The sequence below is a fragment of the Heptranchias perlo genome, chromosome 27 (assembly GCF_035084215.1).
Source record: "Heptranchias perlo isolate sHepPer1 chromosome 27, sHepPer1.hap1, whole genome shotgun sequence".
Classification (NCBI taxonomy): Eukaryota; Metazoa; Chordata; class Chondrichthyes; order Hexanchiformes; family Hexanchidae; genus Heptranchias; species Heptranchias perlo.
Window position 1 is genome coordinate 25,671,278 of NC_090351.1, and position 15,700 is coordinate 25,686,977.

At 41.3% G+C, this 15,700-nt stretch overlaps 1 protein-coding gene across 5 annotated transcripts in view; it reads right to left on the reverse strand.

The window, feature by feature from the left end:
* celsr2 (cadherin, EGF LAG seven-pass G-type receptor 2) overlaps positions 1–15,700 on the reverse strand; it is a 229,031-nt gene that overhangs the window by 208,798 nt on the left and 4,533 nt on the right. The gene's annotated exons all lie outside the window — the stretch shown is intronic.

Consider the following 15,700-nt stretch of genomic DNA (forward strand, 5'->3'; position numbering starts at 1 on the left):
CGGTTGAGGCCGTCCTCATGGGTGCGGAACTTGGCTATCAATTTCTGCTCGACGATTTTGCGTTGTCGTGTGTCTCGAAGGCCGCCTTGGAGTACGCTTACCCGAAGGTCGGTAGATGAATGTCCATGACTGCTGAAGTGTTCCCCGACTGGGAGGGAACCCTCCTGTTTGGCGATTGTTGCGCGGTGTCCGTTCATCCGTTGTCGCAGCGTCTGCATGGTCTCGCCAATGTACCATGCTCTGGGGCATCCTTTCCTGCAACGTATGAGGTAGACAACGTTGGCCGAGTCACAGGAGTATGAACCATGCACCTGGTGGGTGGTGTCCTCTCGTGTGATGGTGGTATCTGTGTCGATGATCTGGCATGTCTTGCAGAGGTTACCGTGGCAGGGTTGTGTGGCGTCCTGGACGCTGTTCTCTTGAAAGCTAGGTAATTTGCTGCGAACGATGGTCTGTTTGAGGTTGTGTGGCTGTTTAAAGGCGAGTAGTGGAGGTGTGGGGATGGCCATAGCGAGGTGTTTGTCCTCATTGATGACATGTTGAAGGCTGCGGAGAACATGGCGTAGTTTCTCCGCTCCGGGGAAGTACTGGACGACAAAGGGTACTCTGTTGGTTGCGTCCCGTGTTAGTCTCCTGAAGAGGTCTATGCGATTTTTTGCTGTGGCCCGTCGGAACTGTCGATCGATGAGTCGAGCGTCATATCCCGTTCTTACTAGGGCGTCTTTCAGCGTCTGTAGGTGTCCATCGCGTTCCTCCTCGTCTGAGCAGACCCTGTGTATTCGCAGGGCCTGTCCATAGGGGATGGCCTCTTTGACGTAGTTAGGGTGGAAGCTGGAAAAGTGGAGCATCGTGAGGTTGTCCGTGGGCTTGCGGTAGAGTGAGGTGCTGAGGTTCCCGTCTTTGATGGAGATTCGTGTGTCCAAGAAAGAAACTGATTCTGAGGAGTAGTCCATGGTGAGCTTGATGGTGGGATGGAACTTGTTGATGTTATCGTGTAGTCTCTTTAGTGATTCCTTGCCGTGGGTCCATAGAAAGAAAATGTCGTCGATGTATCTGGTGTATAGTGTTGGTTGGAGGTCTTGTGCAGTGAAGAAGTCCTGCTCGAACTTGTGCATGAAAATGTTGGCGTATTGGGGTGCGAATTTGGTCCCCATGGCTGTTCCATGTATTTGGGTAAAGAACTGGTTATCGAAGGTGAAGACATTGTGATCCAGGATGAAGCGGATGAGTTGTAGGATGGCGTCTGGAGATTGGCTGTTGTTGGTGTTGAGTATTGATGCTGTCGCAGCGATGCCGTCATCGTGGGGGATACTGGTGTAGAGTGCCGAGACGTCCATCGTGGTGAGAAGTGTTCCTGGTTCAACTGGTCCGTGGGTACTGAATTTTTGTAGGAAGTCTGTAGTGTCGCGACAGAAGCTGGGGGTTCCCTGTACGATGGGTTTCAGGATGCCCTCGATGTATCCAGAGAGGTTCTCACACAGGGTTCCGTTGCCTGATACGATAGGACGTCCGGGTGTGTACAGCTTTGTGTATCTTTGGGAGGCAGTAGAAGTCTCCCACGCGGGGAGTACGTGGGATGAGAGTGCGTAGGATGCTTTGAAGGTCTGGATCGAAGGTCTTGATCAGTTTGTTGAGCTGGTGGGTGTGTTCTTTGGTCGGATCTGCGGGTAACCGTCTGTAGTGTTCCTGGTTGTCCAGTTGTCGGTATGCTTCTTTGCAATAGTCCCATCTGTTCTGTATGACTATGGCTCCTCCTTTGTCCACTGGTTTGATGACGATGTTGCGGTTGGTCACGACAACGCAAAATCGTCGAGCAGAAATTGATAGCCAAGTTCCGCACCCATGAGGACGGCCTCAACCGGGATCTTGGGTTCATGTCACGCTACACGTTACCCCACCAGCGAACAAATGTTATCTGTTTTTAATATAACGGGTCAGTTGCTGTCTTTTCTATGTTTCTACCTCTCTATCTCTGTTTTTTTTGTTTGTTGTTTTTTTTTGGTGATTTGTATATTCTGAGACCTGGCAGGTAACACCTGTCTGTCTGCACACTGATTGCCTTGGCAACGGGCAGTTGAAAAAACTGTCTGTAATCACCAAGCATTGTTCTGTGAATTATAAATGCGATTTCATTTCGAGGATTTCATTTTCACATCGTTCACCTGACGAAGGAGGAAGCCTCCGAAAGCTTGTGAATTTAAAATAAAATTGCTGGACTATAACTTGGTGTTGTAAAATTGTTTACAATTGTCAACCCCAGTCCATCACCGGCATCTCCACATCATGTTAAGGTTTACTGCTTTTTCAATGAGAAAGACATTACCCATATCAGACAGATTTCTCCTTCACCTCCTGCAGGATGTGGTCCCACAGGTGCTGGCCGCCCTTCGGTACCTCACCTAAGTAAACATGCTTCATGTGTGAACGTTGGCAGTGAGTTTCAAAGCAATTTTACCATTGGAGTCACCACTGCAGTGCACTTTCCAGAAGAGATTACTTGACAGTGATCAAGATAGGGATCACTGGTTTTTCCCCTCCTTATCCCAGGAGTGCTGAGGCCAATTGCAGCTCCATGGCTGAGATCAGCTAGCTCAACACAGACCAGCAACCTGGGACTTTCTTAGTCTATATGCCACTTGCCAACTGTAAACAATTTTACAACACCAAGTTATAGTCCAGCAATTTTATTTTAAATTCACAAGCTTTCGGAGATTTTCTCCTTCCTCAGGCAAATGTTTCAAGAGCTCCTTGAAGCCTACGCATTTATACATATAGAACAATACATGGTGTTTACAGACTGCCCCTGCAACTGCCCGTTGCCAAGGCAATCACCGTGTTCAGACAGAGAGGTGTCACCTGCAGAACCTGCCTTCCGGATGTTTCTGCAGGTGACACCTGCAGAAACATCCGGAAGGTCTCTCTCTGCCTTCCGGATGTTTCTGCCTCTCTCTGTTTTTTTTCTCTGTTTTTTTTTCCCTGTTTGTTTTTTTGTTGAATGTGTATTCGGGGGTTCTGCAACTCTCTCTGCCTTCCGGATGTTTCTGCCTCTCTCTGTTTTTTTTCTCTGTTTTTTTTTCCCTGTTTGTTTTTTTGTTGAATGTGTATTCGGGGGTTCTGCAACACCACAGACTTGCCAACTGAGTCAGGTTTGGGTTTCACAGAATAAGTAATTAACACACGAGTTGAGAATCTACTCATCAAGGTATTTAAAATCACACTGAGAGAAAAAAACAGCAGCAAGTGTGAATTTTTACAGCTGGGTGCCATGTTGCTCGAGTATACTATTTCTTTAACAAATTACAAATACTCACAGAGAAACGCTGACCGAATTCACACAAAATCCATTAGCTTTTAGGATGATCCCGACCATATCACCAAACTGTTAAAAGGCAGAACAGTTGGAGTGGGGGGGGGCCTCATGTTATTTTTCCCTTCCTTAGCCCAGGGATGGCTAATTGTGATGCCTTTATCACCATTTTGGGTGAGATTAGCTAATTTGAGAAATATAAAAGGAATAAATTTAAACCTTCTTGGTTAGTACCACATTAGGTGATGCGTGAGGGCAGAATTGGGTTTAGCTGTGTTGCCCCCTGAATGAAAAGTCCATTGATACTCATTGTCTAAATTCACACATGAAGAATGTAGTAAACAATGAGGAGGATAATAACAGACTTCAGGAGGGCGTAGATAGACTGGTGAAATGGGCAGATACATGGCAGATGAAATTTAACGCAGAGAAGTATGAAGTGATACATTTTGGTAGAAAGAATGAGGAGAGGCAATATAAATTAAATGGTATAATTTTAAAGTGGGTGCTGGAACAGAGTGATCTAGGGGTGTATGTACTCAAATCTTTGAAGGTGGCAGGACAAGTTGAGAAGGCTGTTAAAAAAGCATATGGGATCCTTGACTTTATTAATAGAAGCATAGAGTACAAAAGCAAGGAAGTTATGCCAAACATTTATAAGACACTGGTTAGGCCTCAGCTGAAGCATTCTGTTCAATTCTGTGCACCACACACAGGAAGGATGTCAAGGCCTTAGAGAGGGTTCAGAAGAGATATACCAAAATGTTACCAAAAGAGGGACTTCATCTGCCATGTGTCAGCCCATTTCACCAGTCCATCTATGTCCTCCTGAAGTCTGTTACTATCCTCCACATTGTTTACTACATTTCCGAGTTTCATATCATCTGCAAACTTTGAAATTATACCCTCTATACCCAAGTCCAGGTCATTAATATATATCAAAAAGAGCAGTGGTCCTAATTCTGATCCTTGGAGAACACCACTGTATACTTTCCTCCAGTCTGAAAAACTAACGTTTACCTCTACTCTCTGCTTTCTGTCCCCTAGAAAATTTTGTATCCACGCTGCCACTGTCCCTTTAATCCCATGGGCTTTAATTTTGCTAACAAATCTATTATGTGGTACTTTATCAAATGCCTTTTGCAAGTCCATATAAACAACATTAACCACACTACCCTCATCAACCCTCTCCGTTGCTTAATCAAAGAATTCAATCAAGTTAGTCAAACAAGATTTTCTTTTAACAAATCCATGCTGACTTTCATTTATTAGCCCATAGTTTTCCAAGTGCCAATTTATTCTGGCCCAGATCATTGTCTCTAAAAGTTTCCCCCCCACCACCACCGTTAGGATGACTGACCTGTAATTGCCGGGTTTATCCCTCTCCCCTTTTTTGAATAGGGGTGTAACATTTGCAATCCTCCAGTCCTCCGGCACCATCCCCATACCTAAGGAGGATTGGAAGATTGTGGCCAGAGCCTCTGTAATTTCCACCCATACTTCCCTCAGTAACCTAGGAGGCATTCCATAGAGATGTTCAAAATCATGAATGGTTTTGATAGAGCAAATAAGGAGAAATTGTTTCCAGTGGCAGAACAGTCAGTAACCAGGGGACACAGATTTAAGGTGATTAGTAAAAGAACCAGAAGCGACATGAGGAAAAATTTTTTACATGGCCAGTTGTTATGATCTGGAATGCACTGCCTGAAAGGGTGGTGGAAGCAGATTCAATACCTACTTTTAAAGGGGAATTGGATAAATACTTTAAGGGAAAAAATTTACAGGACTACCGGGAAAGAGCAAGGGGTGGGACTAATTGGACAGCTCTACCAAAGAGCTGGCACAGGCACGATGGGCCAAATGGCCTCCTTCTGTGCTGTATTATTCTATGATTCTAAGAAAAAGGGCCGCATTGTACTGGAGGGATATTGGCATCCATGAAACATCATCCCAACATTAAGTCTCCACCTTTAGGAAAGGAGAGATGAAAGGGAAGAAAATCAGAGGGGTAAGAGGGCAATTCCTAGACTTCTTGCAAGTTAATGAAAGCACCATGATGCTTATGGGAGGAAAAATATAGTCAAACAACATGGATTTGGTAGATTATAGACAACAGATTTTATCAGAAAATTGAACAGGATATTCTTCTACTAGTGTACTTGACAATTCATGGCTGAACAATAACTCCCAGATAACAACCAAAAAATCAATAAACTAATTAGTAAAAGCCACAGATCAATATTTCTGTGCAAGTGGTCAGTGCCTTAGTCTTCAAGGGATTTTATCTGAAATTCATATTATACAATGACCATGCAGAAGGAACATTTGTAAACCTCCAACTGCTGAATTTCCTTAGCAGATTAAAGGAGATGTAGCTGAACATTTCGTTCTGTCAGTTCTAAAACTTGTGTAAATTATGCCTTTTCCAATGCTCTCCACAACAATGGGTTGAGTTCTAATGCTTAAAACATCCAACCCATGATCTCTGTATACAGTTAGATTGGTGTTATTAACTGGATTACTGCAACGGCAGTTCAGTCATTTTTGAAAGAATGCTGAACAAATGATGTATTTGCAAAAATTGAAATCAAACTATCGACATCATGTACAAGGCGTATGTTTGAAGGAAGTAGTAAATCTGAATCAAACGCGATTATTTTGTGATTAGAAATGGAGTCGAAGTGCAGGGAATCCGAATTCCGGGAGACGTACCTGAGCTGTGCTGAGGTCGCTGATCTCAACCAGGACAGCAACTGTCTTCAGTTCTCTTGGGAAGAGAAAAAAAACATTCTGATCTCTATCAAGTGACTCTTGCTAAAATGTGGGTGTGAGTGTGGATGTCAGGCGAGTACAGGATCAGGCCCAACGGAGACATTGGCTGGGCTCACACATCAAGAATAGCCACGTGATTACGATACCAGAGGGCATCAGGTGCCTATGAAACCCTACGTCAGTATGATGCAGTGCCTTCAGGAGAAGAGTGGCAAAAAAATCCTGCATGAACCTGTAGTATAAACACAGCTTTAGTGCACTGGAAATTCCTGTCCCAAGGCAGCGACAGGAAAGGAAAGATAAGAGTTACATCAGTTTTATTTTCAAAGACAGCTAATTCAATTAATGTCAAAATATATGGGAGGTACCAAGCGAGAGGGCTTATTGAGGATTGCTGCATCCAACAAACACTTCCATCCATCAATACAGTACATCAGCAGCTGGAACTAATCCCTTCCAAATACTGGGATGCAATTAATATAAACTACATATGGGGTTTGATAAGCTTTAAAGAAGCTTTGCATTTTATTACACGAAATCTTCTCATTACTCTGTATTAGGAGATAGATGTATCTTTATTTTCCTGCACTAACATAGCAGTGTATATTCATCACACAGCCAAGCTTAGTGATCTGATTTACTTTATTTTTGAGAATATAATGTTATTTTAATAGCCACAAATACTGAACTAGTTTCAGAAACTACCATATTTGGAGTGACTCAGAGACAATGGCCTCGATGTTTACAGGGAGGCGGGGAGGGAGCGGGGGTGTATGTCTGCAGCCGGGAAACCCGGAAATGCCAGGAAGGCAGAGGTGCTGCCAGATTTAACGGCAGGACCTCATTGGCATCTTTTTTACTCCATTTCCCACCCGGCAACCGGCCAGATTGAGAGACTGGCCGGCTGCGAATGTCAGCGGTAAAAGGCCACAGTTTGGGACAGTCCCCGGCAATTGGTTAAGATCGGGGCATGGTGGGGAGCTTGGAGCATGGCAGCGAGGAGGGAGGGGAAGATCTCAGCATACGATTTGCTTGGGGGGCTGGGTGGGCACTCCTGCTCCTCCTGGCCCACATGCAGTGCTCTAAAAAGCACTTACCTGCTGGATCTCAGCTCCCGCCTCTCTTTAACTCCTGCATAAACCTGACCCTCTCCCACCCGTCGTGGGGGTGGTTAAAATTTCCCAAATGGCCTCAAAATTGCTCAGGTCATGATCCCAGTGGTTACAATGGTATCATGCCTGACGGTGCCCTCCAGCACTGCCCCTGCCTGAGTTTGCAAGGAAGGCACCTTATTAGCATGGGACGGGCAGATGCAAGCGCCACTTTATGGCACATCCCGTGCCCACCTGCCCATTCCCATGAAAATCCCAGGTTTATTTACCTATGGTGGAGGGTGGAGTGGGGGGATGATGTTGTCCAGAACCCCCATCTCCCAATTCTGGCTATTCTCGTCTCAGCTCCCTGAGCAAGAGGACCAGTCAAGCAAAAATCTTTGTTTAAATGCTTTTTTAAAAAAATTGTTTGGGGGTTTGGACCATTTGCCTGGCCTGGAGCCCAATGGTGGGGCCCCACATAAACCTTTTTGGGGCCGGTACACCTTATCTCACAAGATGTAGCAGCTCCCTCTGCAACACCGGGTCCTCTTGTAGACTTCGGAGCAGGAACTCCCAGGTTAGGAATTTCACACCTCTGGCCCCACTCCCTGTCACTTGCCTTGTAAGGGGTGGATGGAAGTTCTGCCCCTTACAAGGCATTAAGGAAACTCTAAGTAAAGAAACATACGAATATATGAAAATATCGGGCAGGAAAGACCATTCGGTCCTTCAAGCCTAAAGCATCATAATTAGACACCCTCTACACACCAGCAGCCAAGTAATTTCCTGGGAGAGGCAAAAAAAGATAAAAACCTAATTAGGGAAAACAAATCTGGAAAATTCCTCTTCGACCTTCTTAGGCAATTGGAACTAATCTAGGAGATCATAGTGACCATGCTTATATTACCTGGTATCTCATCTACCTTTTATAAGACGTGATCTCCGCCCCACTATTTCCTTGGGGTTCCTCCGGTCTTCTGCTGGAGTTACAGCAGGAGGCAGACATGAATCCCCGGGGCATTTCAGGCCCAATGTTTAAAGTTGACACGGCTCAGGATTTATCATATTAAATAAAAGTTAGAGTGATGTCCTCAGAATGTTAAGTTTGTGCTGCAAGACTGCTTGCTGCAGCAGCTTAGGATGAAATCCCACTTATTAATGCTAAGTAGTTCCATATTTCCCTACCGCTCACTTTGTTTCTCTCCCCCTCCACTTTTCTGTGTGTATTTTCTCTCTCTTTTTTTTCTTCCCCATCTTTTGCAAATGCAATCCTGATAAAGGCCGAATAGAGTCAGGGAAAGCAAGTAGCAGTGATAAGAAAGGCCAGGTCTCAACTTGGCCTTATTCATTTAAAATGGCCATTCTTCACGTGTGAATCTGAACAGCAAGTGCTGGCAAGATATTCAACCATTGAGGGCATCACAACCAAGCCCATTGCTTCCCTTACCCAATATCCATATGGCAAGAGTCACAGGAGAGTGATCAGGAATGGGAACCCCAACTCATCTTCCTCCTCCCTCGCCCAGGAGCAGGAAGCCAATTGTAGCAGCAGTACTGCCAACCTGCTATAGATTAGCTAACTCAGCAAAGAGCAAGGACTGAACCTGGAATCTTCATGGACAACCAAGATCCACACCATAGTTAGACATTATGACATCAAATTCTAAAACAAAATTGTCATCAGCAGATTAGTCTTGTGGTGACATTTTAATGTCATCAGGGCCAGACCCAATTGACAGAACATATTTATCATATATTGGGCACAGCTGGCACTCAAGGCATTGACCTGGGTCTTTTTCCAATCTCCAGCACTGCTCCAGGCCTGTAGCCAAGCTTGTCTGATAAGCTGCACAATTTACATTGGCCTATCTCCAGAACAAGGCATCATTAGCATAAAGCAGCTTACATCCCACTGAGCAGCTCTCTGTGCATTTTCTGTTGTTAACATGATCCAAACACAAGCTCGTCCTTTATGTTTTAAATATGTCATCAGCATTTTGCTCCTTTACACTTAAACTAAAATACACTGCAATGATAACTATAATGGTGGTTATAACTAAATACTATGAAAATAAATTACCTAAATGCCTGATCAATAAATTTAAAAATTTTGCATCTTTTACTAAAACATCATCATGTTACATAATACTTCACACCTTAAAACCACTTCCTACATTACAAGTGACTACACTTCAAAAGTACTTCATTGGCTGTAAAGCACTTTGGGATATCCTGAGGTCGTGAAGGGCGCTGTCTAAATGCAAGTCTTTCTTTTTTTTCTTTCTTTAAGTGCTAAACATAATTTTTAAATTGGAATTCTATAATTGGTGAAAAACCTCTTCATTGGGAAAAAAAAGCCATTAGGGAAATGTTACTTTTATCAATTCAGCTACTAGCATTTTTGGTTGTGTTAATTTTGAAATGCTAATACTTTTGTCATGTTGCTTTAAGATACAGCATCTGTGAACCTTGCACTTCAAAGTTTGATACCTTAAAGCAATGGCTGACAACCACCAAAAACACAATTGGCTTTTCCCTTGGAGCTTTGAAGATTTAACCACCCCATTCAGGTCTGACATTTCAGCTTCAAAACCATGCTCTAGTTCACTTTTATTTCAACCCCACCCAAAACAGTCCTCTCCTCACCATCCAAAATGATAGCTCAAGCTTTGAAGGTTTAGGCACTACAATTTTTAAAAATTCTTATACAGCCTAACAAGCCTCTGTTCTGTTGACCCTAATTTTCATGGTGAGATGATTTGCATTTTCTAAGCTTAAGGAAAGCTGGATTTTCTTCATTCATCTTTTTCCATCCTAATCCTCAATGAACCAAGTAGGCAAGTGATCTGCTCCCATCCCTCAGCAAGTGATATAGTGCAACTGACTGTAAGCAGGTACACCTATGGAGAAGCACCTAGCCTCACTCTGTACCGCCCTCCATAAGGTGACCAAGACTGGGAATTTAATATTTGGTGAAATGCCAGGCTTGAATCACCATCCTACCTCTCTATCACACACTACATTACAGCACCAATGCAGTGTGCTATCATATCACATTAAAAGTATGTTGCACTAGGTTGTAGTGACACAGTATGTGGGGACCCAACCATGTCTGTAAAACAGTGAGTGGGACAAGAGTTCAAAGCAACCATCACCCATTTGCAGAGTTTCTGATTGCAGCCTTTCTGCCATGGGGCTGCCAAGCACTTCTCTGTAAAAAAGGAAGGGAAAAAAGATCAGAGGAAAAGTCACTGCTGTCATGTACCTTATGGTGGCCAAATGAGTTTTAATGGAGATTCAGCCACCTTCTTGACTAGGGATAGCATGTGATGAGGGAGGAGATGAGAACAGAAAAATACTTTAAACAAAGGAGTCTTGACCTGAAATAAACAATTTGTAATTGTAATCGTGATATGGTTTGATCACAGATTGCACTATCAGCCCTATTCCTGGCTGAGTTCCTGGGCTTCCATTAAAAGCACCTCTGAAGATACTTTTCGGTTATACAAACAAGCCAATGACAAATGGCAGTCCTTCCAACATTGGCTGCGCTTACAAATAAAAATGGTCCAAATTACCTTCTGGCAGGAGCAGAGAGTCAATGTTTCCTGAGCCTCTTGAGCTGCCACTGGATTTACTGGCTTGTTGGTATGGTAGCAAGTAGAAAAGTAAGCATCAGGTGCCAGTTTAGTTACATTCTCCAGAAACCAGCGCAACAATGCAAAAGTATCTCAAAACTAATTGTTTGAGGGCAGTTTAGTGACTCTCCCTCCAGTTCAGAAACTGAACAGCACCTAGCTACAAGCTGTATATTAGTGTTCTGTGTAACAGGAGTGGTGTGAAAAGGTTTTGTTTATTTTACCTTCACAGTGATCACTTGCACATTAAATGTACCAGGCCTGTTTCCCTATTATTCTTCACTTTATCCAACAGAATAGGATAAATGGGGGAAAAAATAAAAGATTCAAATAAAATTTAACACTGAAAAGTAAGAAACATTTTGTTAATCTAAACACAAAAAATACAGCTGGATTTGACATGTTGATAAGTCTATACCCCAACATCCCTGCAGTTTCTGCACTTGAATGCAGCCGCCAATACTTGCTCATTACTCAGCTTCTGCCTTCAACCTTCGCCATCAACTTGATAAAGTGAGTTCATCTTGTTAGCTATATAATCAGCAGAATAGAAGACTACAAAATGGCATTCACACTCTTGCACAAAGAAAAAAGTGACAATTACTGCCAATCACTCTGAAATGAGGCATCATTGATCTGTCTACAGTGGCTCATCTGCCAATTCTGTAATCAGCATGCCTACCCTATGAAACAACAGTGAACAGCAGACAAGCGTCCCTTTGTGCCAATGATACCCCCCAGCAGGTGCTTGAGGTAAGAGGCAAACTGTTTTTCAATCGAATGGACCTATACACAGCTGCTGCCAAAACCAGACACAGCTTGGACAAAGCTCTTTGGTTATCTCCCAGGTCCCTTGGTAATTATGGAACTATTTATTTACAATATTTGCTTCAGAAAATCAAGATTCTTACATTATAATAGAGAATCAATAGAAGTAATATGCATTAGAATCTAAAATAGCATTAGGACACATTTGAAACTCAATAGTGTTATTAGTCAAAGTGAAAAAAAAGGACCTGCATGGACGTTTCCCTCCTCCCACCACTTGACAATAAGTAATAAGTGTGCCTTTAGACCAGAAGAAACTATTGCTCTCAGATCAAAAGCTTTGGGGAAAAATAGTAAAGGGTAATAGATGCACAGTTACAAAATGCCCAGTCAAAAGAAATAGACCACCCATGGATTTAAAGTTAGACCACACAAATTCCCTTTGAAAAAAAAGGGAGAAATGTATAGCACAAAAACACAGCTACAATCTATGCAGTGTAAAGCCAAAGATTGTTCAAAGTGCCATATTTACACTGTTTCAAACTGCTTCCATTTTTGCTCTCCCTATTTGTCCTTCAGGTTTCTCCGATGCCTTGGTCAGTATCACTGTAGTTAGCCAACAGATGGGGTGCTAGCTAAGGTGCCACTGACCCCCAGGCAGTAATTTCCTTGCCCTTAAAATAAGTGTGCTCCATCACTACATAAAGCATTTCATCCAATAATGTGATTGAAAGCAACAGCAAGTCTTTGGAAGAAAATCAAGTTTGAACAGGAGCTTTGTGCTTTGTGCTTTGACTCTTAAAACCATTCTTTAGCAAATTTTACAAAATGCATTTTTGTTGTGAAATATTAGTTCAATTCTTTTCACTCCTAATTATACAAAACATTCACGACAAAGAGGGATGTATTTTGTGCCTGGGGATTTAAAATATAAAACGTGCCTGCACTTCCATCTGTTCTTCTATACTTCTAAGAATCATCTCTTGATACAACAAAAGGTATGTTTCAACTTGACCATTGCTAGTTTTCAATAAAATTGTACAATACACATTCAGTTAAAATATCAGTACTCAGCTAGGTCCCAATCGGTCTTCTGCAGTTTCTTTTGCTATGTCCAGAAAATAGGCAAGTGAATTAAGTCAAGCACCAGCTTTCTTACAAAGCTTAACTGTCCATCTCTTCTACCAAATAGAATAGAGATATTTGGTAGATTATATTATTGTTTTAATATAAAGCTGTTTGTATATTACTGTAACCTTACAATAGAACTTTTCAGAAGGATTCGCTATGTAGAAATGTGTGGTTATGTTGTACAGATCATTGCAATGAAAATCCACTGAAATAATCAACTGCAATGCAATAATGCACAGTGCTTCTTATTTTCTGATGATACATTGACATTGGCATTTTTATCTGATGAAAAAGATGTTAAACCTAGAAAAGACTAGATGATTCCAACGGAACCAACCATATCTTCCTCCATGTCTGCATAATACAATTTTGGACAGAATGTGGTTGATATGTATTAGGGAATTAAGACCAAGTATAGTCTTCAGGTTGGAGAGGGCAGGGCTTAACTGGACCAGGGTACAGCACCTCCACTTGCAGGAGGGTGTAATTACAGTGTGAGGAACTTACATTGACAGCTTGCCTCATAAATGTGGAAATAGGAATTTACAATGGAAAAAGTTGATAAAAATGTGATGTCTGCACACACTTCTAATATATTATATAGATAGATATCCTGTTGTTGACTTAATTCCATAACAAATTAATGATGTATTATGACTATATGTCAGTTGGTCAGATTCAAGAGTTGTAATAGACGATATCACACCTATCTATAGGATCTATTTTTACAATTAAAGTGCTGAAAAATATCAGAATTTTTTTTCTAAATACTCAGATGTATTCTCACTTGTGGATGATGGACTGATACCTGACACAATCCACTGATATACATGATTGGTACTGCTCATTGCTGAGATTCTTTTTTGGCCTAGTATTGATTACTGTGCCATGTTCGTTATGCAAATCCACTTGTCAAAGTTGGCAATGGATCATAGACAGCTCTGCTTATAAACATAATCTGCCTACCATCAAAGAAAACAACCGCAGACATGCTATATGGGACAGTTCCCTATGTGGAGTATTATACGGGTACAAAATATTCCCTTCTCCAGAAATGGATTCCATGCTGGTGTAACTGCAGGGTCTTTAGAAGCAGTAGCTCCTTTCCCCTCAGTTAATAAGGCTATAAACACCTTAGAGTGGTTTAGAGGACAAAGATCTCCTGTTAGCCAAATCTGTGGTAACTTTTGATTGAATTTCTCCATAAAGATAATTGTAAGTTGCAACATTATTTTACCCTTTGAAGTTGCATTTGCCAGATTTTTATTGAGAGGGAAAAGTCAATTATAGCCGAACAGAATGGAATTAATTGCAGTAAATGTGAAGTTTTAATGGATGCTCGCCATCTGTTTACATTGCATAAATAAGCCTGACTGTCAATCATTAAGGTTGAAGCACCATGGTGAAGTCACAGTGCATTATTTCTATTATGGGTTCATCAAGACCAAGTGCCAATAAGAGGATGAAATGATTTGTGACAGTATTGTAGTGAATGATCATCTATGATTGCTAAACAAGCAAGATTCTTGCTTGCAAACACAAACTTTAACTCCTCAGAACACAATCATTACAGACTTCGTTATACTTTTCTTCAAGGGCACCATCACTTTATCTGCATAATGAAATTAGAGAAATGCAGCTTCAATTGAGCAATTTTGCATCAAACTGTCAAATTGCTCTTTCCTTTTTCACTCTTACAGGTTATGTCAACACAATTCCAAAAGCATATTCATATGTTTGCATCATTAGTTATTGTGTCATAATTAACTTTTCTGATCAGGAGAAAGTACAACACAATACCTCCTCCTAACAAAAAGTGTTGCATTCATATAATTACCCTCCATTTCACTAAGGAACGGCAGCTTTGCTTTAATGCGTGTAATAACCCATCTAGTAGAAAACAATAGATTTCCAACAAAAGCACGGAAGTTTGTGCAGTATTAGCAATAAATTAAAGAAGTATGTTTCTTGTTATTGTCATTTTTAGTTTGTCTGCCAAAAAGGGGGCATCAGTCCCATGTGCCAGACGGTTTCACTCAAATATGAACTTCTCCTTAAAAAGCCAATCATTTGGAATTACAATTGTTGTAGAGGTCTAATTTATTTTTAAATGACTGTTGCAATTTTATCAATTTTGATAATTGTCCATTTAAAGAGAATCTGAATGGGTGTCTTTGTTATGACAGGAACAAGATGATAAAGTCTATACAGTCTTGTTAGTCAGCTCATTTAGTATAAATAACTACCAATATACTTTAAGATTTCCCCAATACACTTCTTGTATGATACTCTGAATTCATCACCTCAAATTCCTCACAGTACTACTACCAGTGATTGACCTGTAATGAAGTAATTCGCCCTGGTGTCATATACCTCAAAAGGTTATCTCCATACCCAACCCAAGTTTGGAAGGACGAAGTCTACAGTCGTATGGTGTTTAAAAACAAAAGTTCAGATGGTCATATTAAGAAATGTTCACACACAGACACAATCACTTTATTGAGATCCTAGTGACAACACTCCACATGCAAAAAAACAGGAATATGAGTGACAACAAGAGGGTATTATCAGACAGAAATAAATGATAAAGTTATAGCTGGGATTTTTGGTGAACGAGTGATCTGGGCAAAGTGATGTAATATGATATACAGTGAATTACACTTATTACCATATTTAATGTACTATAGTTTAAAATCACATGTATATATTAGTAAATCTGTGCTTCAATACATAATCTGCAATGTATTATTTTAATAATATTTAAAAGTTCAAGAATTTAAGTTCTGTATTTAATCACAATTATTATTCTTCTTCCACAAAATACAACCAGTAAAATCTATTTTTAATGACCTCCCCGAGGATCTTGTCCAAAGTAGCCATTTTGGCACTTGATCCCTACAGACAAATTTCCACTAATTTGTATCAACAGCAATGAGACCTGAGAGTTACCCCTTACAGACAAGGGATCCATTTATGCAGGGAGCATCAAA